Below are 26,014 nucleotides of genomic sequence, written 5' to 3'. Positions count from 1 at the left end.
CATCCCAGACAACATCCTGGTGAAACTCCTCTGTACCCCCTCTAGTGCAATCACATCCTTCCCTCTCTGCGGCATGTTTCAAGGTGACGGGAGGCAGCATGCCTCTCACTGGCGGTGGGATGTTATGGCCCTGCCGTTGTCAACGGGATTTCTTGTGACAGGAAACCCACGGCAGGGGTGCGCCTTCAGCGGAACTGGAGGACCCAAGCAGCATGAATGGCAGAAAGATTTTGGCGAATATATTCCCCCCTTCCCACCACCAGCCCTGCCGGCCCCACCCAGCAGCCTGTGTTGGGTGCGGCATTCCTGAATTCATTCTAACTGGAAAGAAACAAACTATTTCAGAAAACCCAGACTAGTGGAGACCTGTCCAAAGTTCCTTGAGGGGATTAGAGAATTTTTTTGTAAAATTCAATCCTACTCCCAACGAGAGCCCTGAGCTTCTTGGATTTGCATTGCAATCATCAGATTCCTGACCTGGGCAGGCACCTACCTCGCACAACTTTGAAAGCCGCTCATTGCAAATATGCATATGACCCCCCTCACTCTTACAATGTGAAATGTTGGTGGACGTATGTCCCTTTCTGGCCACACTGTAGAGCTCACAAATAGATTCCAGTTCCCGCTGTATAGATGGCACTGAATACCAGGAGAGAAGGAAAGAAAACAGGAAGTGACGTTAAAAATATATAGTTCAAAAAATTGTTGCAATTGTATGTGTAGACCCAACACGAAGAGAAAAGGGAAAAGCATTTGCCCCCTTAGTAAAACTGCTGTTGTGAAACTGGCAACAAGGCAAAGAAAGTCATAGTGTGAGAACTGGTGTTTTTAGTGAGTCTGGTGTTTCCAGTGCGCTAGCTGACCTGTGAGTAATGTTGAGGGTCAGGTCTTCAATGGGCTACTTAGCTACTTAAACTGATTACTTCTGATTGGATAGAAATTCCACACAAGTCCGACTGTAGGAACCTTTGTATTTGTGGCTCTGACGAACTGGACCAGGTAGAGGCGGCTTTATACCACACAGACTGGAGACTGTGTTGGTAGCAGGTGAATGCTTCATTGTAAAGTAATTTGGGCCTGGCTTCTCACTGCTCCAGATTCTTAAAGATTTAACAGAACACCAGATGAGTGGATAACTTCCACACATTAAAAACACGAGACACTGAACAACCTCATTCTGAATAGATTTTCCCACACTTCAAGATGCAATAAAATATAACCTGTCCCTGGTTACATTTCCTGCCTCCTGTCCTGAAGGCACAGAATCACGTGGGATCTAGTCCCACTGGTTACTTCTGCTCTTCATTATGACACCCACAAGGTCATTCGTCATGGGGTGGTCTCCCAGATTGGATGCTCCCAGTGGGGAGGAGAGATCAAAAGGAACACTTTTGTCCAGGAAATATTGGCTGGATTTCTCCGGCTGTTCATGCCCTGTCATCGCTGCGAGCGGGAATGGAGAATTGGCACTCAGCCAAATCTCCGTTCACTGCAGCGGGACTGGAAAATCCTGCCAGCATGAATGGCCAGAAAATTCCGGCTAATATTTCAGGAATGACTTGGAGCGAGGCCGAACCCAAAACACACCCGCATTTGTCGTGACAGCACAACGACAATGAACTGAACTGGCCGATCAAATACAGAAGATCAATAATTGGAGGAGCAGACATATAGGCAGTTATTATATACTGTAGGAAAATACAAAGGAGATTTGAAAGGATAATAAACAGCAGCAATGCAAGACAACTTGCTTTACTCCACAGGACATAGCATGGGAGTATCATAGAACACCTACAGTGTAGAAGAAGGCCATTGGGCCCATCAAGTCTGGACGGACCACAATCCCACCCAAGCCCTGTCCCCATAGCCCCTTACATTTACCCTCGCTAGTCCCCCTGACACTAAGGGACAATTTAGCATGGCCAATCAACCTAATCCGCACATCTTTGGACTGTGGGAGGAAACCAGAGCACCCGGAGGAAACCCATGCAGACACGGGGAGAACGTGGAGACTCTGCACAGAGAGTGACTCAAGCTGGGAATCAAACCTGGGACGCTGGCGCTGTGAGGCAGCAGTGCTGACCATTGTGCCACCGTGCCGCCCATTGGGGCAGATTTGGGGATATCATTGCAACCTCATCCAACTTCACAACGCTCTGAGATATCTGCAGTCCTCTTATTCCTCTCTCTTGAGCATTCCCAATTATAATTGCTCCACCATTGGTGGCTGTGCCTTCAGTGGCTTCGACCTAAAGCTCTGGAATTCTCTCACTGCACGCCTCCGCCCCTCTCTCTCACTTTTCTCCTTCTAAATCCTACCTCTTTGATCGAGCTTTTGGTCATCTGACCGAATATCTCTTTATGTGACTCAGTGTCATGCCTTGTTTCATAATGCTCCTGTGAAGCTTCTTGGGACATTTGGTGACATTAAAGGTACTTCCGAAATGTAAGTAGTTGTTGACACCAGTGGATAAACTGCTACCAATGCGATGTGCTACAGCAAGAAATGAAGGTGATAGGATCTTGTGTTGTATCATTGTGGGAATAATAAGGCCTAAGTTTTCCAGTTTCGCCTGTCATGGGAATCATCGTGGGCAGGAGGAATAATTTGGTGGACCACCAAAATGTCCGCTGAAGTTGGGCAGGAATTTCTGTTGGAGGGGCAGGCGGGCATGGAAAATCTCACCCATTATCTTATTAAATGGCATACCCTCTACCCCTGGTTCCCATTATTCAGTTGTTGGCAATGGCTTAATGTTCCAATCAGTGCATAAATGGAATGCAACTGTTTACGCGTGTTATTTTGTTTCTTATGAAATTTCCTTTAAGTTTTAAACAATTTCTTAACTTTGACTTATAGTAATGTACACAAATAAACTAGCCTTTGCCAACCACCTGATTACTTTATTTTCTGGGTGGTCTACAGAACAGATTGTGTCCTCAGGCACTTGAAGCGATGTAACTGGGGCTATCGATTGATCCATTTTGCTTCTGGTTTCTTTGTCTCCCTGCTTCAGCATACAGGATAGTTGCATCTTCCCTTGAGAAAGTCCTGTGGCGTTCCCCAGATGGGTTACTGGGTAACTCCAGTGGTGCCAGATATACAGACTAAGAGGTTTTCCTGCTTTCATAGAATCATTGAATCCCAAAAGTGCAGAAGGAAGCCACTTGGCCCATCGAGTCTGCACCGACTCTCTGACAGAACGTCTTACCCAGGCCCACACCATCCCTAACCCCAAGTATCCACCCCGCTAATCCCCCTAACCTACACACCTTGGGACAATAAGGGACAGTTTAACATAGCCCGTCCACCTAACCTGCACATCTTTAGACTGTGGGAGGAAACCGGAGCACCCAGAGGAAGCCCACACAGACATGGGGGGGGGGGGGGAAATGTGCAAACTCCACACAGTCACCAAAGGTGGGGATTGAACCTGGGTCCCTGGCGCTATGAGGCAGCAGTGCTAATCACTATGCCACCAAGCTTTGTTTTGTTTTTATTCATTCATGGGATGTGGATGTTGCTGGCTAGGCCAGCAATTGCTGCCATCCATAATTGTCCTTGATAAGATGGTGGTGAGCTGCCTTCTTGAACCATTGCAATTCTTGTGATGTAGGTACAATGCTGTTAGGAATGGATTTCCAGGACTTTGAACCAGTGACAGTGAAGGAACGGCAATATGTTTCCAAGGTCAGGATGATGAGTGGCTTGGAGGGGAATTTGCAGGCGGTGCTGTTCCAATGCATCTGTTGTTCTTGTCCTTCTCGGTGGTGGGGGTCGTGGGTTTGGAAGGTACTGTTGAAGAATCTTTGGTGAGATCCTGCAATGTACTGCCTTTGTACATTGGTGGTGGAGGGACTGAATGTTGAAGATGATGGATGGGGTGTCAGTTAAGCAGATTTATGGATGGGGTTGAACTATTTGAGTGTTGTTGGAGCTGCACTCATCCAGGCAAATGGAGAATATTCCATCACATTCCTGACTTGTGCCTTGTAGATGGTGGACAGGCTTTAGAGAGTCAGGAGATGAGTTACTTTCCACAGGACTCCTAACCTCTGACTTGTTCTTGTCGCCAGAATATTTATGTGGCTAGTCCAGTTCAGTTTCTGGTCAGTGGTAACCCTCAGTACGTTGATTCTGGATCTGTGCTCGGTAACCTGAACACAACCAATGACTGTTAGATTTCTATAAGATCTCGATCTGTATCTTTCACAATCTCAGGATTTCCAAGATGTGTTACGGCCAATTCGATACTTTTGAAATGCGGTCACTGTTGTAATCTGGAAAATATGGCCACAGCAAGCTAGCACAAGCCACATTACAAATAAATAACCAAATAGTCTGACTTTCAGATCAGCCATCTGTCCCTTGTTTTTTAGGTTTGCTTTCATCGAGTGCTGAGCTTTGTTCTCCTATCGTACCTTAATGCCACTATTAGCACCTTCTGTAGCTCTTTTGGTTTAGCTCAGTTTGCTGGGCAGCTGGTTAGTGATGCAGAGCGACGCCAATGGCATGGGTTCAATTCCTGTATCTGCTGAGGTCATCTGGTACTGTGGCAATTTTACCTTTGACCTTTTCCATTGTCCTTCACTTTGCCATTAACACTTCCTTTGTCTTGTACCCTACACACCATTGTTACAAACTCTACCAGCTCCCACCAATCAATGACCTTCTACTCTGCTCCACTCCCTCTTATGACATAAGACTATAAGATATAGGAGCAGAATTAGGCCATTCGGCCCATCGAGTCTGCTCCGTCATTTAATCATGGCTGAAATGATTCTCATCCCCATTCTCCTGCCTTCTCCCCATAACCCTTAATCCCTTGATCATACAGTGTATAATCCAGCACATTTTCCCACTCTTTAGCTCTGAAGAAGAGTCATATGGAGTCGAAACATTAACTCTGTTTCTCTCGCCACTGATGCTGCCAGACCAGCTGAGGTTTTCCAGCATTTTCTGTTTCCTGTTTATGCAGTTTGAGGGATAAATATTGGGCCAGACACCGGGGAGAACTCCGTTATTCTTGGAAACAGCCCCATGGGATCTTTTACATTCAGTTGAAAGGACAGATGTGTTCATGGTTTATCATCCCATACAAAAGATGGCACCTCTGCCAGTGCAAACACTGACATAGTACTTCATGGCTGAATTAGTTTAGATTAATGTGCTCAAGAATTTGGAGTGGGACCTCAATGGAAAACTTGCTGACTCCGAGGTGAAATGCTACCCACAACGGTGGCCAGCATTGGGTACCATAGTCCCCATCCTCTCAGCTAACAAAACGGAGGGAACTCGCACAGCAGAGGGAGGGCTGCCCCATGGCGATTGAATGGGCGATTAGTTGTTAATGGATGGGAGCAGGATTTCTGTCCTTCAGGGACAGGAAGTCTCACTTCAGAGAACAGCCAGTCCTTCTCCAGTATGGTCAGCACCACCCAGGAAGCGATGGCCGTTGCTGATACTGCACTGGGGTCTTGAGGAGGTGAGCTGCCCTGGATTGGGACTTGGGAAGCGTTTGGAAGTCCTATCAGGACCATGCTAGCAGTTCTTGGTGAGCAGGGTGGATGGGCCGGGCTTTGTGAGGCCACATGGGGAGGGGACAATGAAGGGGTGTGGGGGGGTGGTTGGAAGGGGGGGGGGGGGATTGGAAGGGGGGGACAACACCTTGGGAAGGATGAGGTTATTTATTTGTGCAGGGAAATCTGCCAGGCAGGGTGCTTGGCACAGGCCTCTCCTGTCGCTGGTTAAATCCTGGCTACGGTGAGATGAAGTCTTACTGGCCCACTGGCAGGTGGCTCACCCCCAATGCCATCCCAACACTGCTAAAATTGCAGTGGGGGCAGGGGCAGACCGGTAGGCAGTGGGCAGGCCACTCACTGGACGTAAATGTCCTCTGCCACCTTCAAACCCACCCAACAGTGGGGGAGCATAAAATCCAGCCCCAGGGTCAGGTTTAGTTGTGGTACCCTCCATCCTTCTGCAGTGATCAAACTGGTGCACACCAGTGCGCACTCTCTTGACGCAGACGTGGGCAGCACGGTGGCACAGTGGTTAGCACTGCTGCCTCACAGCATTAGGGACCTGGGTTAGATTCCCAGCTTGGGTCACTGTCTGCACTTTCTCCCCATGTCTGAATGGGTTTCCTCCGGGTGCTCCGGTTTCCTCCCACAGTCTGCAAGACGTGCTGGTTAGGTGTATTGGCCATGCTAAATTCTCCCTCAGTGTACCCGAACAGGCGCCGGAGTGTGGTGACTGGGGGATTTTCACAGTAACTTCATTGCAGTGTTAATGTAAGCCGACTTGTAACACTAATGAATAAAATTTTTAAAAAGATATGATGACTGGCTCATTTGTTCAGGTATTGGAAGGCTTCTGGCAACAGTGGAACAGTATCCGAACAAGAGTTTGCAGCTTTAGAATAGGAGTGAACAAAATGAAATGGCGTGTGGCAAAAGAATGCTAAAGATAAAGGAAAGTGTATCTGTCAGCAGGTAAGGAGTGGGTGGTTCAGTTTGGCCCAGCTTTGTCCATTAACATTAAGGATGTGGCTCTGAACTCAGTCTGGTTTAGTGGGACCAAAGCCTTAATTCTTGGTCAGCTATTATGGCCTAACCTGCAACAAATTGGAAGCAATCTCTCGCCAATTTTTAGTGAGCCTGGTTCTTCAGTATAAAATGATTTAGAAGTTGCTTCAGGCTGACACTAAATTGTTAATCTGCCTCGGAGAGCCCACCGAAAGAGTTTATTGTGAGAATTAGAATGGACGCTGATTCTGTTTTGAAATCAAGCTTTTCCAAAGTAACTGAAGTATTTGCAGTACCTCGTAGACTCTTTTGAGTTTTTATTGTGTCTTCACTCAGCTTTTGTAATGACAGTTTAAGTTGCACAGACTGGGGAAGAGGAGACTTCTAAATGGTAGATTAAAGGTTTTTCTCAATTGTATCATGAAAGGCCCCTATGCATTGTGAGGTGAGGCAAACCCAGTATTGTCACCGCTGGTGCAGATACTCTTTCATCTTCATTTAATCCGTGTGCTGAGGCTGTGCCAGAATCAAAAACAAGTCTGTCGCATGCGATTGTGTTTGGTCCGGAGGAGGTAAGAGGGTGAAAATATCCTTACATTTACTGAGGGAAAAGTGACAAAAGGAGATGAAAACAGTCAGCACAGCAAGCGGAACTCGGATGTTGTGGCATATTAGGACGGGAGTTGTTTTTACCCCTCTAATTGTCACCCTAACTCTTAGCTCCTGTAGTTTTCCTTTCCTCACAGGCCTTAGAGCTTGGTGTCACCGAACTACAGCTTCTCGATTATACGTGACTTCTCTCCTCTTTTCCTCCCAAAATTCAGCTTCGGAAAAAGAGGGTACGCTGCTGGGCATCACTGCCAGAGGGCAATGGGTGAGCGAGGGCACCTTATCTACGGAATTGATGAAAAAGTGTCAGGAATGGGATCATTTTGTTGGAACCACTAATCACAGGATAAGCGATTGGACAAAAGAAAATTGATCGCACGTGCTTTCAAATTGTTGCCCAGGTCCAGTGATTGGCACGGTGGTTAGCACTGCTGCCTCGCAGCACCAGGAACCTGGGTTTGATTCCCGGCTTGGGTCACTGTCTGTGTGGAGTTTGCACGTTCTCCCCGTGTCTGCATGGGTTTCCTCCCACAGCCCAAAGATGTGTGGGTTAGGGGGATTGGCCGTGCTAAATTGCCCATAGTGTTAGAGGGACTAACTAGATTAAATGCATGGGATTATGGGGATATGGCCAGAGTGGCATTGTGGTCGGTGCAGACTCGATGGGCCGAATGGCCTCCTTCTGCACTGTAGGATTCTATGATTCTATGATAGCTGTAGCTCAACACACTGCCTCAGCTTGGCATTGTGAGCGAGAGGAGGCAGCAACATGAACTGAAGTGCTTCACCCTGATAATAATCAATTGGTGTCATTCATGGACTCCAGACCTTGTCATTTGTTAGAAGGAGGAAGCACAGCCATCCCTTTTTGATGATCAACGAGATAAAATTGTTTAGTCTGGGTGGATCACTCCGACATACACAGTGGTGAACCCTTGCAGCTGCCATTTGTGAGGTACGTTACAGGCTTTGTATGTTTATCCACAGAGTAACAACAACATTTTTTAAAAAATAGCTAATTAGCCAAACAGGAACAGCTTAACTAGGCCATCGATGAGTCCTGCAAAGCTTCTGGATAAAACCCAATTGCATTTTTCCATCTCCTGTCATATTAATATTGATTGCTAAAGCATCTTTCCAGCCTACAGGAATGTACAGGAAAGAGTTTGCGTGTGTGCATTACATGGTAGGATGTAGGTTTGCCTAAACTATAACTTCCTGCTCTTGGCTGCGTCATTGTTGTTGGGGAGGCGACGGCCTAGTGGTATTATTGCTGGATTATTGTTCCAGAAACTCAGCTGATGTTCTGGGGACCTGGGTCGAATCCCACCACGGTATTAATCTGGAATTAAGAATCTACTGATGACCATGAAACCATTGTCGATTGTCAGAAAAGCCCACCTGGCTCATTAAATGTCCTTTAGGGAAATCTGCCGATCTTATGCAGTCTGGCCTACATGTAACTCCAGAGCCACAGCTAAATGGTTGACTCTCAACTGCTCTCAGGCAACTAGGGATGGGTTAGCCAATGTCTGCCAGCCAGCAACGCCCATGTCCCACAAATGAATTAAAAAATGCCCACTCATGGTTAGGGAATGATGTTTTGTTCTTGGACTACTGATTATTTTCTCCTCAAGATACCAACTCACACTTGGACATAATTACTGCTTAACCTCCAACCTTCCCCACACGACCATTCATTTGTGTTCTCAGACCGTGAGTGTTAGTCGTCACTCGCTATTTGCCCAAAGGGAGTGAGGGGGGGCCACCATAATCAGGTCTGATTATGCCTTTACCTGATGCCTGCGCTCACATTTTCCTGCATTACTCATTGGAGAACATGCAGGCATGGGAACTCTTGTTGTATCTTCTCCTGCCTCAGCAAACATTTCAGCTCAATATTAGCTTCAAGCACAGGTTACCTAACTTAGCGGAGCCAGTTTTAAAAAAATTCTTTCATTGGACATGGCAAGACTGGCATTGGTTACCCATCATGGGTGGCATGTTGGGGACATGTTAGCACTGCTGCCTCACAGCGCCAGGGATCTGGGTTCAATTCCGGCTTGCGTGACTGTCTGTGTGGAGTCTGCATGTTCTCTCCATGTCTGCGTGGGTTTCCTCCGGGTTCTCCGGTTTCCTCCCACAGTCCAAAGATGTGTAGGTTAGATGGATTAGCCATGGCTAATGTGTGGGGTTATAGGTATAGAGCGGAGGAGAGGCTCTGGGTAAGATATCTGTCAGAGAGTCGGTGCAGACTTGATGGGCTGAATGGCCTTCTTCTACACTGTAGGGATTCTATGACAATTGGCCTTGAAAAGAGTTGCTTGTTCCTTTCAGAAGGCACTTCAGACTCAATCACATTGCTGTGGGCCTGGAGTCACATGTAGGCCAGACGACGTACGGGCGGTAGATTTCCTTCTCTAAAGGACATTAATAGGCCAGATGGCTTTTTACAATTGATGGTAGTTTCATGGTCACCTTTACTGGGACTAGCTTTATATTCCAGATCATTCCGGTCATTAAGTAACTGTTTGTCAAAGGGGCCCTGAAACAGGTCTGAGGCTCCGAATTTTCATTTATTCAAGGGGAAACGAAAGCATCATCCCCAGGAACTTGTCAGTGGAAATACTGCCTGTGCAGTCTACAGTGTCCCACTGGAATCCTTTACGTTTGCTTTATTCCTGAAGAAAATGGGATCAACATTTAAAATTTCTGTGTTGTTCATTAAGCTGGCACATTAGTGCATTGCTGTGGGAATTTTACATTGCCACGGATATCTTGTGGCGAGGCCAACAAACTGACACCTTTGTTCAGTGATTATGAATCACAGAATCCCCACAGTGCAGAAGGAGGCCATTCGGCCCATCGAGTCTGCACCTACCAGAATCCCACCCAGGCCCTATTCCCGTAACCCCACATATTTATCCGACTAATACTTTGACACTCGGGTAAATTTATCATGGCCAATGAACCTAACCTACACATCTTTGGACTGTGGGAGGAAATCGGAGCACCCGGAGGAAACCCACACAGACACGGGGAGGACATGCAAACTCCACGCAGACAGTGACCCGAGACCGAAATTGAGCCCAGGTCCCTGGCGCTGTGAGGCAGCACTGCTAACCACTGTGCCACCACCAGGTAAAAAAAATCCCATTGTGCCATTCAAAGATGAAAGTAAAGTTTTCCTGGTATCCTGGACAACATTCCTCCCCCAGCCAAAATACATAGGTGGTTTCAACTAAGTAAAGGTCTGCATTATTAAATGGAATGTGATTAGGATCTTTGTTAATGACGTTTGCTGGAACTCTGCATTAGTTGATGGATCAAAAACGAAGTGTAGAAAATGGCGTCGGGGGGAGGAGTCAAAGAAAAAGTCCTCCAGATCCATTTTGTAGTTTTGCTTTGTAGTTCAGTCTGTACATTAGCGTAGCGGAAAATCTGTACATTCTTAACTGATATGGAAACGAAAACCATTGAATTGCAAATGATGTGTTTGGGTCACAAATCAGGCTCAAAAGTGGACAAGCACAAAAGGATAAATAGACATTTCCTTTGAAGAGGGTAGTTATTTTCCGAATTCCTCAAGACCGTACGACAGGAAATAAAATGACAAAAACGAGATGAAAGGTGCTCGGATAGGCTGTACAGATAAAACTAGCTCCTGGCAAAGAATTTACTGTTGCAGTCAAGGAACACCTGGTTCGCCTGGCCTGTTGCTGCACAGGCAGCTGTTTTCATTCTTCTGTCTCATAGTTAATGATAATGTTTCAGCTGCCCTGAACACGGCCCATTTCTTCAAGAAGTTTTGAAGACCCTGTCTGCACCTGTGTCCCCTGTACTCTTCGTCTCTTCTAACGCCCCTCCTCCCACCCCCACCACTCACCTGTATTAATTTTACCCTTTCATGTTACCCCCAACCCCCACAAACTCACAAAAGGAACAATGAAGGTCCACTCACCAATTCTTCCACAAGTTCAATCATTTAGTCAGCCGACCTGGGGAGCGGGCGTGTGGTTTATTCTACTTAGGAAGAAAGGATTTTTTTTTTTGAAGCAGAAAAAAAATGTCACAAGAGGGTCAAGACAGAGTCAATAGGGAGAAACTGTTCCCGTTGGCAGAAGGATCGAGTAGCAGAGGACTGCAATTTTGAGTGAACGTTAAAAGAATCAATGAGAAAAGCTTTTTAATGCAGTGAATGGTTAGGAGCTGGAATGTACTGCCTGAATGTACTGTCTGGGGCGACACGGTGGCACAGTGGTTAGCACTGCTGCCTCAGAGCGCCAGGGACCTGGGTTTGATTCCCGCCCTCCCCCCCAGTCCAAAGATGTGCAGGTCAGGTGAGTTGGTCGTGCTAAATTTAACAGGCTGTGGCGACTAGGAGATTTTTACAGCAACGTCACTGCAGTGTGAATGTAATCCTACTTGTGACTAATAAATAAACTTTACTTTTACTTGTAAAGTAAAGGCTTAAAGTAAAGTAAATAATGGCTTTCAGAACTGAATTGGATAATTAACTGAAGAGAATGACATACAGGGCCACGGTGGCAAGGCAGGGATGTTGGACTTTCTGAGCAGCTCCAACAGGGAGCTGGTCTGAACACAAGATGCCAGTGGGGTTCCTTCTGTGTTGCAACCGTTCTAGGGGCTGAATTTTACAGAGATGTGTCTTGCTGCACCCACCCACAGCGACAGCACAGCCACAATGAGGCGAGGGTCAGACTTCTCCCACTTGCCCTTTGGCAAGGTAGGTTGTTGCATAAGGTTAAATCTCACGGGATCCAGGGTGCGGTATCTAAATGGATACAAAATTGGCTTCTTGACAGAAGCCAGAGGGTGGTTGTAGAGGGTTATTTTTCAAACAGGAGGCCTGTGACCAGCGGTGTGCCTCAGGGATCAGTGCTGGGTCCACTGTTATTTGTCATTTATATTAATAATTTGGATGAGAATATAGGAGGCATGGTTAGTAAGTTTGCAGATGACACTAAGATTGGTGGCATAGTGGACAGTGAAGAAAGTTATCTCCGATTGCAACGGGATCTTGATCAATTGGGCCAGTGAGCTGATGAATGGCAGATGGAGATCAATTTAAACAAATGCGAGGTGATGCATTTTGGTAGATTGAACCAGGGCAGGACTTATTCAGTTAATGGTAGGGTATTGGGGAGAGTTACAGAACAAAGAGATTGAGGGGTACATGCTCATAGCTCCTTGAAAGTGGAGTCACAGGTGGACAGAGTGGTGAAGAAGGCTTTCGGCATGCTTGGTTTCATCGGTCAGAACATTGAATACAGGAGTTGGGACATCTTGTTGAAGTTGTACAAGACATTGGTAAGTTCACACTTGGAATACTGTGTACAATTCTGGTCACCCTATTATAGAAAGGATATTATTAAGCTAGAAAGAATGCAGAAAAGATTTACTAGGATGCCACTGGGACTTGATGGCTTGAGTTATAAGGAGAGGCTGAATAGACTGGGACTTTTTTCTCTGGAGTTTAGGAGGCTGAGGGGTGATCTTATAGAGGTCTGTAAAATAATGAGGGGCACAGAGCAGCTAGATAGTCAATATTTTTTCCAAAGATAGGGAAGTCTAAAACTACAGGGCATAGGTTTAAGGTGAGAGGGGAGAGATATAAAAGTGTCCAGAGGAGCAATTCTTTCACACAAAGGGTGATGAGTGTCTGGAGCAAGCTGCCAGATGTAGTAGTAGAGGCGGGTACAATTTTGTCTTTTAAAAAGCATTTGGATAGTTACATGGGTAAGATGGGTATAGAGGGATATGGGCCAAATGTGGGCAATTGGGATTAGCTTAGGGAGTTAAAAAAAAAGGGCGGCATTGTCAAGTTGGGCCGAAGGGCCTGTTTCCATGCTGTAAACCTCTATGACTATATGGTGGAAGGAAATCCCGCCCTTCAGAATTATGAGCCAATCCAATTGGCCGACAACTGTGTCAGTTGCAGCAGTGCCAGGATTCAGGACAAGGTGCTACTGGGACTACAACAGTCTCCGAGAATCATAGAATCACTGCAGTGCAGAAGGAGACCATTTGGCCCATGAGTCCACACCGACCACAATCCCACCCAGGCCCTATTCCCGTAACTCCTTATATTTACCCTGCTAATCCCCCTGACACTAGGGTTAATTTAGCATGGCCAATCAACCTATCCTGCACATCTTTGGACTGTGGGAGAAAATTGGAGCACCCGGAGGAAACCCACACAGACACGGGGAGAATGCGCAAACTCCACACAGTCACCCAATTGAATCCGGGTCCCTGGTGCTGTGAGGCAGCAGTGCTAACTGCTGTGCCATCGTGCTGCCCCATAGGTATACATTAAGAGGCAGTAGATTTGAAACTGAGATGAGGAGGAACCACTTCTCGCAGAGGGTGGTGAATTTGTGAAACCCACTGCCCCATAGCACGGTGGAGTCTGAATCGTTGAATGGTTTCAAGAAGGAGCTAGACATATTTCTAATTAAAAAAGGGATAAAGGGGATATGAGGAACAGATGGGGAGGTGGATTTGAGACCAGGGAGAGATCAGCCATGATCTGATTGAATGGCGGAGCAGGCTCGAAGGGCTAAATTTACCTACTTCTGCTCCTAATTTCTATGTTCCCACTCCTGTTCTGCCACCTTCAATGGTTTATGTACATAAATAGCCAGGGCCCTCTACTCCTGCACATGGACAAAAGCAGTCTTATTGTGAATCCCAATGAAACCAATGATCTAGATGTTCTCCAGATCGATATGAAAGACTTCTGATCTACTTAATGGAAGTTCAGTGCTGTAATTGGGCTAATTAATCAAACGTAACAGTATAATATTTCCATTCACTGTATCTGTGAGAGGAGGGGTTGAGTGGTGGCTGTGAAAAAAGCTTAAAAATTTGGTGATGGGAAGGGGACAAAAGATAGAAGGAGTGAGCTATGCAACGTTTAGACCATTGAGCATTTCAAACCAGAGTTGTTGAAGGATGTTTTTGACAGGGGAGAAAAGAACTTTGATCCATTCCTGTGTACAACCAATCTCACTTTGTGGCAGCAGCCTCAAGACAGCAGCCCCAATTTTAACTCCAGGCCAGTTTCTGGCAGGTGAGCTCCAGAAGTGAGTCTCAGGTGATTTTGATACTTAACTCTCCCACCTTGGACCCTATATGTAAATTTGTGCTGATCCAGAAAACGACTGCCTGTACTGTAACCCATCCCATCGGGGGAGGCGATTAGTGGTATTATCACTAGACTATTAATCCAGAAACTCAGCTAATGTTTTGGGGACCAAGGGTCAAACCCTGCCGTGGCAGATGGAATCTGAATTCAGTAAAAAGAAATCTGGAATTAAGAATCTACTGATGACCATGAAACCATTGTTGATTGTCGGAAAAACCCATCTGGTTCACCAATGTCCTTCAGGGAAGGAAATCTTCTATCCTTACCTGGTCTGGCCTACATGTGACTCCAGAGCCACAACAATGTGGTTGACTCTCAACTGCCCTCTGAAATGGCCGAGTGAGACACTCAGTTCAAGTGCAATTAGGGATGGGCAATAGATACTGGCCAGCCAGTGATGCCCATGTCAGACAGATGAATTTTTAAAAAGGCAGATAATAAATCTGGGAAATAAAGCTCGTCACAGTAGTGGTGACCATGAAACCACCATCGATTGTTGCAAAATCCTATCTGGTTCACTTGTGAACGTTAGAGAAGGAAATCTGCCATCCTTACCTAGTCCAACCCACATGTGAATCCAGACCCACAGCAATATGGTTGACTTTTAACTACTCTCTGCAATGGTCAAGCAAGCTACTCAGTTCAAGGGCAATTAGGGATGGTCAACAAATGCTGGCCGTACTAGCAACAAAGGTAGGGGAGTCTAAAACTAGTGGGCATAAGTTTAAGGTGAGAGGGGAGAGATACGCAGAAGGTGGTGAATGTCTGGAACAAGCTGCCAGAGGTAGTAGTAGAGACAGGTACAAATTTGTCTTTTAAAAGGCATTTAGACAGTTACATGGGTAAGATGGGTATAGAGGGATATGGGCCAAACGTGGGCAATTGGGACTATCTTAGGGAATTTTAAAACAAGGGCAGCATGGACAAGTTGGGCCGAAGGGCCTGTTTCCATGCTGTAAACCTCTATGACTCTATGACCCACATTCCATGAAAGAATTAAAAAAATTCCCTGTGTGCTCACTGACCACAACGCCGGCATCTCCACATCATGCTCACTGACTGACATTGGCTCCCAGTCTGGCAACATCTCTCCATTTTAAATTCTTATCCTTGTTTTCATCCCTCTCTCTGGCCTTTGCTTTCCGTATCTCTAATCTACTCCAGTTCAACAATCCTCCAAGTACCCTTGACTTCTCCAATATTGACCTCTTATGAATCCATGGTTATCATCACTGTTGGTGGCCAGGACTACCTTGACCCTAACCGCTAGAATTCTAGTTCTTTAACCAAGGTTTTGATCACCTGCTAATAATCTAGGGAAGGCAATGGCCTAGTGGTATTATCGCTAGACTATTAATCCAAAAACTCACCTAATGTTCTGGGGGCCTGGGTTCGAATTCTGCCACAATGGTTTCATGGTCATCAGTAGATTCTAAATTCCAGATTTTTTTTATTGAATTCAAATTCCAGCATCTGCTGTGGCGGGATTCAAACCCGGGTCCCCAGAACATTAGCTGAGTTTCTGGATTAATAGTCTGGCAATAACACCACTAGGCCATCGCTTCCCCTGTGCAGCACCTTGCGATGCCATACAACATTAAATGTGCTGTAAAAAAGCAAGTTGTTATTGTTAGGCCACCATTTAAATTCTGCCGGTGGACCACTCACTGATCTGGCCAGGATGTGGGCAGGAAATGATTTGATTTGATTTGATTTATTGTCACTCGTATTGGAATACAGTGAAAAGTATTATCTCTTGCGCATTATGTAGGCAAAACATACAGTGTACATGGGGGAAAAGGAAAAGAATAGGGTGCAGAATATAGTGTTGCAGCTACAGGTAGGGTGAAGAGAAGGATCAGAGTTTAAAAGATTTAGAATACAGCTTTAGAAGCTTTAGAACTGAAGTAAAAGACGCAATTAAAGGATGTGCTGTGGACAACTCGCAAGAAGTCACCTCACTCCAGCACCATCTTTTTTTTGGTGGCAGCAAATCAGCTGATTCCTGAGGAAGCCCACCAAGAAAGGGTAGGTTGTGATTTTGGCTGCTTGGACTCTCCCACTGGAAGCCTTCATCCTGGAAGGCTTAGGGCAGGGGAAGCATAAAGCTTTCCTTGTGTGGCCTGGAGATATGCTCCAGCTCCCTGGATCTGTTCCTCTGCTTTCAGTTGAGGGGAAACTCAGTGTAGCTCTCTGGTGAAACCATGGAGTTAAAAATGCAGTCAGATCCTAACGTCAACATCGAATCTTGGCATGCAGATCCGAGAAAGGACCCCACCGGCTTTGGATGTGATTTTTTTTTTAACTGTTGTGTTGTTGAGATACTTAAGTTCAGGAACCATCAGCTCCCAATGTCCTCTGGGTGGGTAAGTCACATGTACTGGGAAATTTTAATTGTCTAGCTTCCCAAATTCTGCCAGTCAGATTAACACCTCATTATCGTTTCTTTTGTGGTAGAACAACTGATATTGATGATGTTGGGTGAAAGAAAACAGATTGATCAACTTGCTGCAAACATCCTTTCCTCACAAAAAAAAACCAAACCAAGTAACTTGCTCTCTTGGTAACTATAGCAATAGCAAGTAGGAGCAATATGCCAATGTAACATTGGCACTGAAACAAAGGAAGGCCAAGAAAGGTTACCATGGACCAAATAGGCCTTTAAGGCCTGCTGTATATCTAAAAGGAGGCATTGTCAAAAGTTGGAAGGTGGGCTAAGCGAAACATACATTGCTAAGGAAACCATTCTTTTATTCATTTTCGATATTTCTGCTTGTTTGTGATTGGTGATTAGGAATGCTTGGCCGAAAGCAGCACTCTTAATTTAATGTTTAGGCTAAAAAAAAAGAGATCAGGTGTCATTATTTTTGACCTGTCAAAAGGGAAGGCAAGCATTTAAGATTTGAAGGATATAGCATCCTCACCCTCACAATTATTTATTTACAGTTTAGGTTTTATCTTGAAGCACTAATATGACTAAGGTCAAAGAATCAGTTGTGAAAACAGTTACATTTTATTTTTGAGACAATATTGAATGATTAATACTGTTTTTTAAGTGCAACACAGTGGCACAGAGGTTAACACTGCTGCCTCACAGCGCCAGGGACCCAGGTTCAATTCCGGCCTCAGGTCACTGTCTGTGTGGAGCTTGCACATTCTCCCTGTGCCTGCATGGGACTCCTCCGGGTGCCCCGGTTTCCTCCCACATTCCAAAGACTGGCCATGCCAAATTGACCCTAGTGTCGGGAGGATTTGCAGAGTTACTATGTGGGGTTACAGGAATAGGGTCTGGGTGGGATAGTGGTCGGTGCAGACTCGATGGACCAAATGGCCTCCTTCTGCACTGTAGGGATTCAAGAACACAGCATTTGGTAATGACTGTAATTTTTTTTTTGCCACATCTTTCCTTTCTTGAAGGCAGTAACTTAGGTGAGGACAGGGCTCCATAACCTTTGAGTTACAAAGGTTCTGATTCAGTGTCTGTGGGAGGCTTCCTCCTCTCCTCCTTCAGCAAGATTCATTTGAGTTTGATCAGTACCTGGAATATGTCCAAAGTATTATTTACCTCCCTTCCTCACCCTCGGGTGCCAAAAATAATTAACTGTGTCACTCTCCCAAACCCCTGGCCAAGAGCAGGTAACTCAGTACAGTTTGAACTTGTGGCCTTGCTATTCTCTGCGTTTGTACAATGACGTGCAGATACCAGCTGATCATTTGGGGAGCTGTAGTTTAAAAAAAAAGGGACTTTTCATTTATGTAGCGCCTTTCCTGACCACCTGTCAATCCAAAGTGCTTTCTGACTAATAAAATCATTTAAAATTGTAGGCAGCATACTGCCTTTATCGGAAGGAATGGGTGTGGGTTAATCATGCATTACGATCCCACACACCCGTTCTCGAGGTTTGTCGGATTTTACCCTCATTTGCTGCTTTATAAAAATTGGAGGCGGCTGAGGAAAGGATCTTTGGAAGTCAGTTCAAGTTCTCGTTCAGCGAATGGAGCCCTAAATTATCATTAAAATCACTAGAATGCCAATAATTAAATGTTCAGATAGGGTTTGGGAAATATTTTAATGTGGCTGTTTCCAAACAACTGAATGTGATTGATTGAGTGTTTCTCAAATATGACCAACACTACATTATGGAATTGAATGCCTTACAGAACATTTCTCAGAACTTTTTGTGACACCCAACTACCCCCCCAACCTACACTCCCCCCCCCCCCCCAACCCCCCCCCCCAACCATGTGACTCCCCCCCCCCCCCCCCCAAGCCATCTCTTTTCTGAACATTGTAATCTTACCTGTCCTGTTCTCCTGCTGCACCCTGTTGCAGTATTTAATCTACAGAAACACAGTACCTCCATGTACTTGGGATAACTCATCGTGAATTTGGCACTGCACCATCCCGACTTGTTTGACAGATTTTTAGATTGCCTCAATTTCCTATCATCCTCTCACAGAAACATTGGCTGCTTGCTCTTGGTGTGGTAACTCACCCAAGTGGTTGGTCTTAGTGCACACCGAGGCAGTGAGGGGGGTCAGGAAATCTTTGCCCATGGCAAGCATCACAACTTGGGTTGATCGTGACTGCATCCAATGTCTCTACACATACACGCACATGGGGCGGCGTGGTGGCACAGTGGTTAGCTGGCTTTGATTCCCGGCTTGGGTCACTGTCTGTGTGGAGTTTGCACGTTCTCCCTGTGTCTGCGTGGGTTTCCTCCGGGTGCTCCGATTTCCTCCCACAGTCCGAAAGATGTGCTGGTTAGGTACATTAGCCATGCTAAATTCTCCCTCAGTGTACCCAAACAGGCACTGAGTATGACGACTAGGGGATTTTTACAGTAACTTAATTGCAGCGTTAATATAAGCCTACTTGTGACACTAATAAATAAACTTTAAAAAATATACTTCCCATCTGGGGGAATGCCTGAAACATTCTCCCTCTAACAACTCCCAGGGCATCATGGTGATTTTGAGCAACTGTTAACTGACCTGGGAGCAACTGCCTCCGCAGAGACTGAGGATTGTGGCTGAATCCTTGTCGCTCTTGATATGCTCTGCAATTTATTGTGTATTTGTCCTTCGAGCGTGCGTGATGCTGGAAAGGCAGCAAATTTATAATTGCCCTAAGAAGGGGCCTTCTCCTTGTACTGCTGCAAAACTTGGAAATGAACTCGGAGAGATTGTTACTCTAATGCTGGAAAAGCTAAACTGAAGCATTCCAGCGATTCCTTGAGCTATAAATGCCTGAGGGCACACTTCGAGCATCTGCCTCCTTCATCTCAATGCAGTGGGCTGCTTCTTTGGTCATTAGCTCAGGTATGTCATTGGCAGTTCCCAGCTTCTGAAGTTCATTCCATCATTTAAATACTCTACCTTCCAGTTACCTGCCCATTTTTATAAACAATTCTGAATATATTGCAACAGAAACAGAAAAATGCTGGAAGATCTCATCTGTTCTGACAGAATCTGTGGAGAGAGAATAGAGCCAACGTTTCGAGTCTGGGTGACCCTTTGTCATCCAGCTCCAGTAACCCTTTGTCATCTTCTCTGAGGAAGAGTCATCCAGACTTGAAACGTTGGCTCTATTCTCTCTCCACAGATGCTGTCAGATCTGTTGAGATTTTCCAGCATTTTTCTGCTTTTGTTTCAGATTTGAAAATCTGCAGTAATTTGTTTTTATTTTGACAATATATTGCAACCATCTTGTAGCCATTGTTTCAACCCAGCAATGTATTATTAAGTTTGGATTTTGCTCTGATTTTTCTGTTCTTTGCATCAAAATTGCAAAATTCCCATTGTTTTTCTCAGCAGGAGAGCGACACGGTGGGTACAGTGGTTAGCACTGCTACCTCACAGCGCCAGGGACCCGGGTTCAATTCTGGCCTCAGGTGACTGTCCATGTGGAGTTTCCACGTTCTCCCTGTGTCTGCATGGGTTTCCTCCGGGTGCTACAGTTTCCTCCCACAATTCAAGGATGTGTGGGTTAGGTTGATTCACCATGCTGAATTGCCCCATGTCAAGGGGACTAGCAGGGTAAATATGTGGGGTAACGGGGATAGGGCCTGGGTGGGATTGTTGTCGGTGCGGTTTGATGGGCTGAATGGCCTCCTTCTGCACTGTAGGGATTCTGTGATTCTATGAGGAGACAAATGATTAGTCGATCCCTGCTGGCCTAAAATGTTAAAAGGTCGGAGGTGATGCTTGGATTGAAAAGGCAAGCTCATCCATGTTGTGCGCAGAAGATCTCGAACCAACACAGTAGATTCCTAAATCAAGTGGATTTATCTTCCTTGCCCTTAAGAGTAACAGGATGAACAACTAGTCTAGAAATGTTGGCCGTGGTTTTCCCAATTTCAGACTGTATTGCACGACTATTTTGCGGTGCTGTGAACCATTAGTCCTCGAGCAGTTTACAAGGTTCCACAGAAATTCAGGAGTGCAGGTGCGGACTTACTACTTACATCTTTACCCACAGTGACCAAGTGTCCGACTCTGGGAATAGCTGTGGGAATATACGAATATATGAACTGGGAGGCGATGGCCTATCGCTAGACTATTAATCCAGAAATTCAACTAATATTCTGGGGACCCGTATTCGAATCCCGCCACGGCAGATGGTGGAATTTGAATTCAGTAAAAATTATCTGGAATTAAGAATCTACTGATGACCATGAAACCATTGTTGATTGTCGGAAAAACCCATCTGGTTCACTCATGTGAGTGTGAGGTATTGCACTTTGGAAGGACAAACCAAGGTAGAACATACAAGGTAAATGGTAGGACACTGAAGAGTGCAGTAGAACACAGGGATCTGGGAATACAGATAGATAATTCCCTAAAAGTGGCGTCACAGGTAGATAGGGTCGTAAAGAGTGCTTTTGGTACATTGGCCTTTATAAATCAAAGTATTGAGTATAAGAGTTGGAATGTTATGGTGAGGTTGTATAAGACATTGGTGAGGCCGAATTTGGAGTATTGTGTGCAGTTTTGGTCACCTAATTACAGGAAGGATAGTAATAAGGTTGAAAGAGTGCAGAGAAGGTTCACAAGGATGTTGCCGGGACTTGAGAAACTGAGTTACAGAGAAAGGTTGAATAGGTTAGGACTTTATTCCCTGGAGCGTAGAAGAATGAGGGGAGATTTGATAGAGGTGTATAAAATTATGATGGGTATAGATAGAGTGAATGCAAGCAGGCTTTTTCCACTGAGGCTAGGGGAGAAAAAAACTAGAGGACATGGGTTAAGGGTGAGGGGGGGAAAGTTAAAGGGAATATTAGGGGGGGCTTCTTCACACAGAGAGTGGTGGGAGTTTGGAATGAGCTGCCAGATGAGGTGGTGAATACGGGCTCACTTTTAACATTTAAGAAAAATTTGGACAGGTACATGGGTGAGAGGGGTGTGGAGGGATATGTGCTGGTCAGTGGGACTAGGCACAAAAATGGTTCAGCACAGGCAAGAAGGGCCAAAAGGCCTGTTTCTGTGCTGTAGTGTTCTATGGTTCTATGGTTCTAATGTCCTTTAGGGAAAGAAATCTGCTGTCCTTACCTGGTCTGGCCTACATGTGACTCCAGAGCCACAGCAATGTGTGTTGATTCTCAACCGCCCTCTGAAATGGCCTTGCAAGCCACACAGTTCAAGGGCAACAAGGGATGGGCAATAAATGCTGGCCATCCAGCGACGCCCATGTCCCATGAATGAATAATAAAAAAGGAGTCAGCCCAATCGGCCCTTTAAGCCTCCATTCAGTAAGATCATGACTGATCTGATTGTGGCCTAATTTCGCTTCGACTCTGGGAATCAAACCCACCTGCCGTTCTTAAAGAGCTCCAGAGTTGACCTTACTCTGCAAAAAAAAGTGGCCTTGAGTTGGTGAGTGAAGCTTTCAAGGAATAAAGCTTTGATCTCGCACGAGAGTACATAGAACCCTCAGGGGCACCTCAAAATCTTGACATAGCCCGTTCGTACATGTACTCTGTAGTACAAGCGTGGCTGTTAAACTATACCCTCAAGCAAAAATATTTATCTGAAATATCATGATAATATTGAAAAAGATAGAAATGCAGAAAAAGTGAATATAGATCTTCATAGTAGTTTCAACAGGACTTTTGCACCTTCTTGCCTGTGCAAAGTTTAACATGTCCTGTCAGATAACCGTATCAATAGATTCTGCATTTAATAATGTTTTCTTGGGGTTATAAGTTTTCATTTTATCTCCTCAGCCCTCACCCGATCTCTCTTGGTGATAGTAGATATTACGAGGTACTTCATGTGCAAAGGTCAAGAACATGGTATTCTGCCTATAATAACTCCAGGAGTCGGCTGTAAAGGAACAGAGTTTTATTCCACAAAATAAAGTAGAGTAAAAACCACAAGCCTGTGGTGAACACAAACAGGTCCCAACTGGGACAATGCAATAATGGACCCACTCAGGGGCCTGCTTTATACAGGGTTCGGAATACACGTTCTGCCTGGTTAGTTAATTACCAATCCCCAGGGAGCTCGTATTCAAAAAGTCCGACTGGGAGTTCAATCAGTGATTCCCCATGGAAGTCATGGGGGTTATCACACTGACCGTGTCCATTCTGCCCGTGTGCTTAGACAGTGGCCAAAATTCTCCCATCATCCTCACTGGCGGAATCTTCCTGTCTCACTGACGGCGAATCCTGCAGCGGGTTTCCCAGCAGGGGGGGAACGGGGATGCATAACATGGGAACCCCGTTGACAGCGGGGACCAGAAGATGCCGCTGCCGGCCAATAACAGGCCACCTCTGTTACCGTGAAACAGGTGGCGGGAGATGCGAAAAATCCCCCCCAGCGAGTCTCCCTTGGCTATTGGGGGGAGCACATCCCTTGCTGATCCTGCCCTCATTCAATGTCAACGCACAATTCAATTCCTTTTAAATCAAACGTACTTAAATGCTTAATTTCTCAGCGACCCAAAGCAAATACAAATGCTTCCAGCCACAATGGGTTATCATTCATCTAAAGCAAAAATATTAGCATGGATTGAGAAAGAACTGGTGTGACAAGAATGAAAGGGATGCACATTCATGTGAGTCCAATTGTTAGGCTACTTTTTTCTATGCTATTTTGGGTTAATCTCTCCCCCCCACTCCCTTCCATGGTGATTAACCTGACCAAATCCTCCCTTCAACGAAGGATGGGGTAAGTGGGTTACTAAGAAAGGCTTGAAGCAAAGTCAGAAAGCGGAGAGCCACTTGTTAGGATGCACACACCCTACAGCTCTACATTCCTGGTCTTCTTGAAATTCTACAGGTAGAACTTGAAGTGAAAAGATCACTAGCTTTGGGGAACAAATGCTTGCTGCCGCATATAACAATACCCAACAAACAAGCATAGTGTTGAATCTAGAAGGTATTATTACACTTTAAGCATTAACTGTTGTTGCACTCCCCATAACAAGGTAATACTGTAATTTCCTTATTAATCAGACCCTCTTTGCTGCCCAGCTACTAGGGCGGCATGGTGCCAGGAACCTGGCTTCGATTCCCAGCTTGGGTGACTGTGCAGAGTCTGCACTTTCTCCCTGTGTCTGCGTGGGTTTCCTCCAGGTCCTCCAGTTTCCTCCCACAGTCCGAAAGACGTGCTGGTTAGATTCGTTGGCCATGCTAAATTCTCCCTCAGTATATCCGAACAGGCGCCAGAGTGTGGCGGATTTTCACAGTAACTTCATTGCAGTGTTAACGTAAGCCTACTTGTGACACGAATAAATAAACTTTAAAGCTTTAAACTTTACTGGTGCAAATGCTTGTCCCCTTTATCTATATTTCCCGACCCCGGTAAATTCCAGCAGAATTTGTTATACTGCGTCAACAACAACTTATGTGCATGTAGCGCCTTTAACACAGTGAACTATCTTGAGCTATTTCACAGGAACATTATAAAATGGAGTTTGTCACTGAGCCACATAAGGAGATTTTAGGTAAGATGACCAAAAGTTTGGGTAAAGGGGAAGGTTTTAAGGAGCGTCTTGAAGTAGGAAAGTGAGGTGGAGAGGCAGAGAGGTGAAGAGAGGCTTGGAGTGGGTGGCCAGTGCAGCCACATTTAACTTAACCTCTCCCCCGCTGCCACCACAATTGCCAGAGGACTGAAGCTACAGGTGCACTCATCTGGTGGAGAGTTTCTCACTCCACAATAATGGTTGGGCAACTGTGGCCGCATTTTATTTTTGAACGTTGTAAAGGACTTAAGAGGGCCATTTTGAGGGCCCCTTAATTGGTCACCTTCGCTGAAATCTCACTGGGGTTCCTGCCACTGACACTCTCGACCCGCACTTCATCCCGATGCTCGGATTGGTTCTTGGGAAGACAAACTCTGTCCATAGTGTTCATGGTAGATCAGAAGAAGCATATTGATGAAAAAGTAAACTTTGGTTAATGTTCACAAGAGCTCCACAAGTACAGGCACATGCCTTAAGACTGGGGAGTCGCTCACCTTGCACTAACTAATCTATGCTTGAAGTTTATCACATTTCTTTGTCATACTTTACATAGCACACTTCAAACTATGTAAACTGCAATAAAGTGAAAAATGGCAGACTTTTATTTTCTGACCTGGACCCAATTATTGAGCAGCAACTGCCAACGTGCAAATTCCCTTTAGTATCGGCAATTAAAGCATGGATTGTGGGCCAAATGGTCTCCTTTTGTGCTGTAACCATTCTATGGCTGAGTTGTATGGGTTCCTGCCCCTCCCAGCCAGATGTAAAAGCTGGCATAGAACCCACTCTGCTTGGCCGGCCCACCTTACAGCCAAGGCGATGGCCTAGTAGCGTTATTGTAGACTATTAGCCAATGTTCTGGGAACCCGGGTTTGAATCCCGCCATGACAGATGGCGGAATTTGAATTCAATAAAAAATATCTGGAATTAAGAATCTTCTGATGACCATGAAACCATTGCCGATTGTCAGGAAAACCCATCTGGTTCACTAATGTCCTTTAGGGAAGGAAATCTGCCATCCTTACCTGGTCTGGCTTACATGTGACTCCAGAGCCACAGCAATGTGGTTGACTCTCTATTGCCCTTGGGTCACTAGGGATGGGCAATAAATGTAGGCCATACACGAATTTGAGGCAGGCCTTCCTCCCCATTGGCCACTTAAGGGCCTTCGTTGGGCTGCAGGCAGGTGGGCCTCCGATGTCTCTCTAGCTGTGGGTAAAATTGTGGCGGAGTGCGGTGGTAGGCACCAGGAATGGCGCCCATGATGCACCACCCAATTTTATGGCAAACCTTCCCCTGTACAACACCTCCCCTTCCTCACCTCGATCCATCAACTGTCAATCTGCACTCCAAGGTGCCATAAAATCCCCGACTGTTAATCAAATGATCCCAGCACTGGCATTTTTATCGCAGTTATCCGCTGTCACTATATTGACTGGCTAGGTGAAACTCAGCTGCACCTTAGCAGCAGAATTATGCAATATGCGGTCTATATCATTTGTTATTAAGAGATAACTGATCATCTGATTGATTAGGAGGAATGCCAAGAGATGTCTGTTAGCATTGAAAGGTGAGGGAGACATGAACCAGGCAGTTAAAGAGAGGTTGGTTCGACATGGATAGTTGAAAGAAATTTCCAAAAGTTTCTATTGTGACCATTCGCATTAGAAAATCCAGTGAATCAGCCAAAACAACAAAAAAGTTGCATTTATATAGCACCTTTAACATAGTGATAAAGT

General features: G+C 45.5%; 1 protein-coding gene across 6 annotated transcripts in view; it reads left to right on the top strand.

The window, feature by feature from the left end:
- col4a6 (collagen, type IV, alpha 6) overlaps nt 1-26,014 on the top strand; it is a 389,276-nt gene that overhangs the window by 54,692 nt on the left and 308,570 nt on the right. The gene's annotated exons all lie outside the window — the stretch shown is intronic.

The sequence above is a fragment of the Mustelus asterias genome, chromosome 4 (genome assembly GCF_964213995.1).
Source record: "Mustelus asterias chromosome 4, sMusAst1.hap1.1, whole genome shotgun sequence".
NCBI lineage: Eukaryota > Metazoa > Chordata > Chondrichthyes > Carcharhiniformes > Triakidae > Mustelus > Mustelus asterias.
This window is presented reverse-complemented; position numbering and strand designations above follow the sequence as displayed.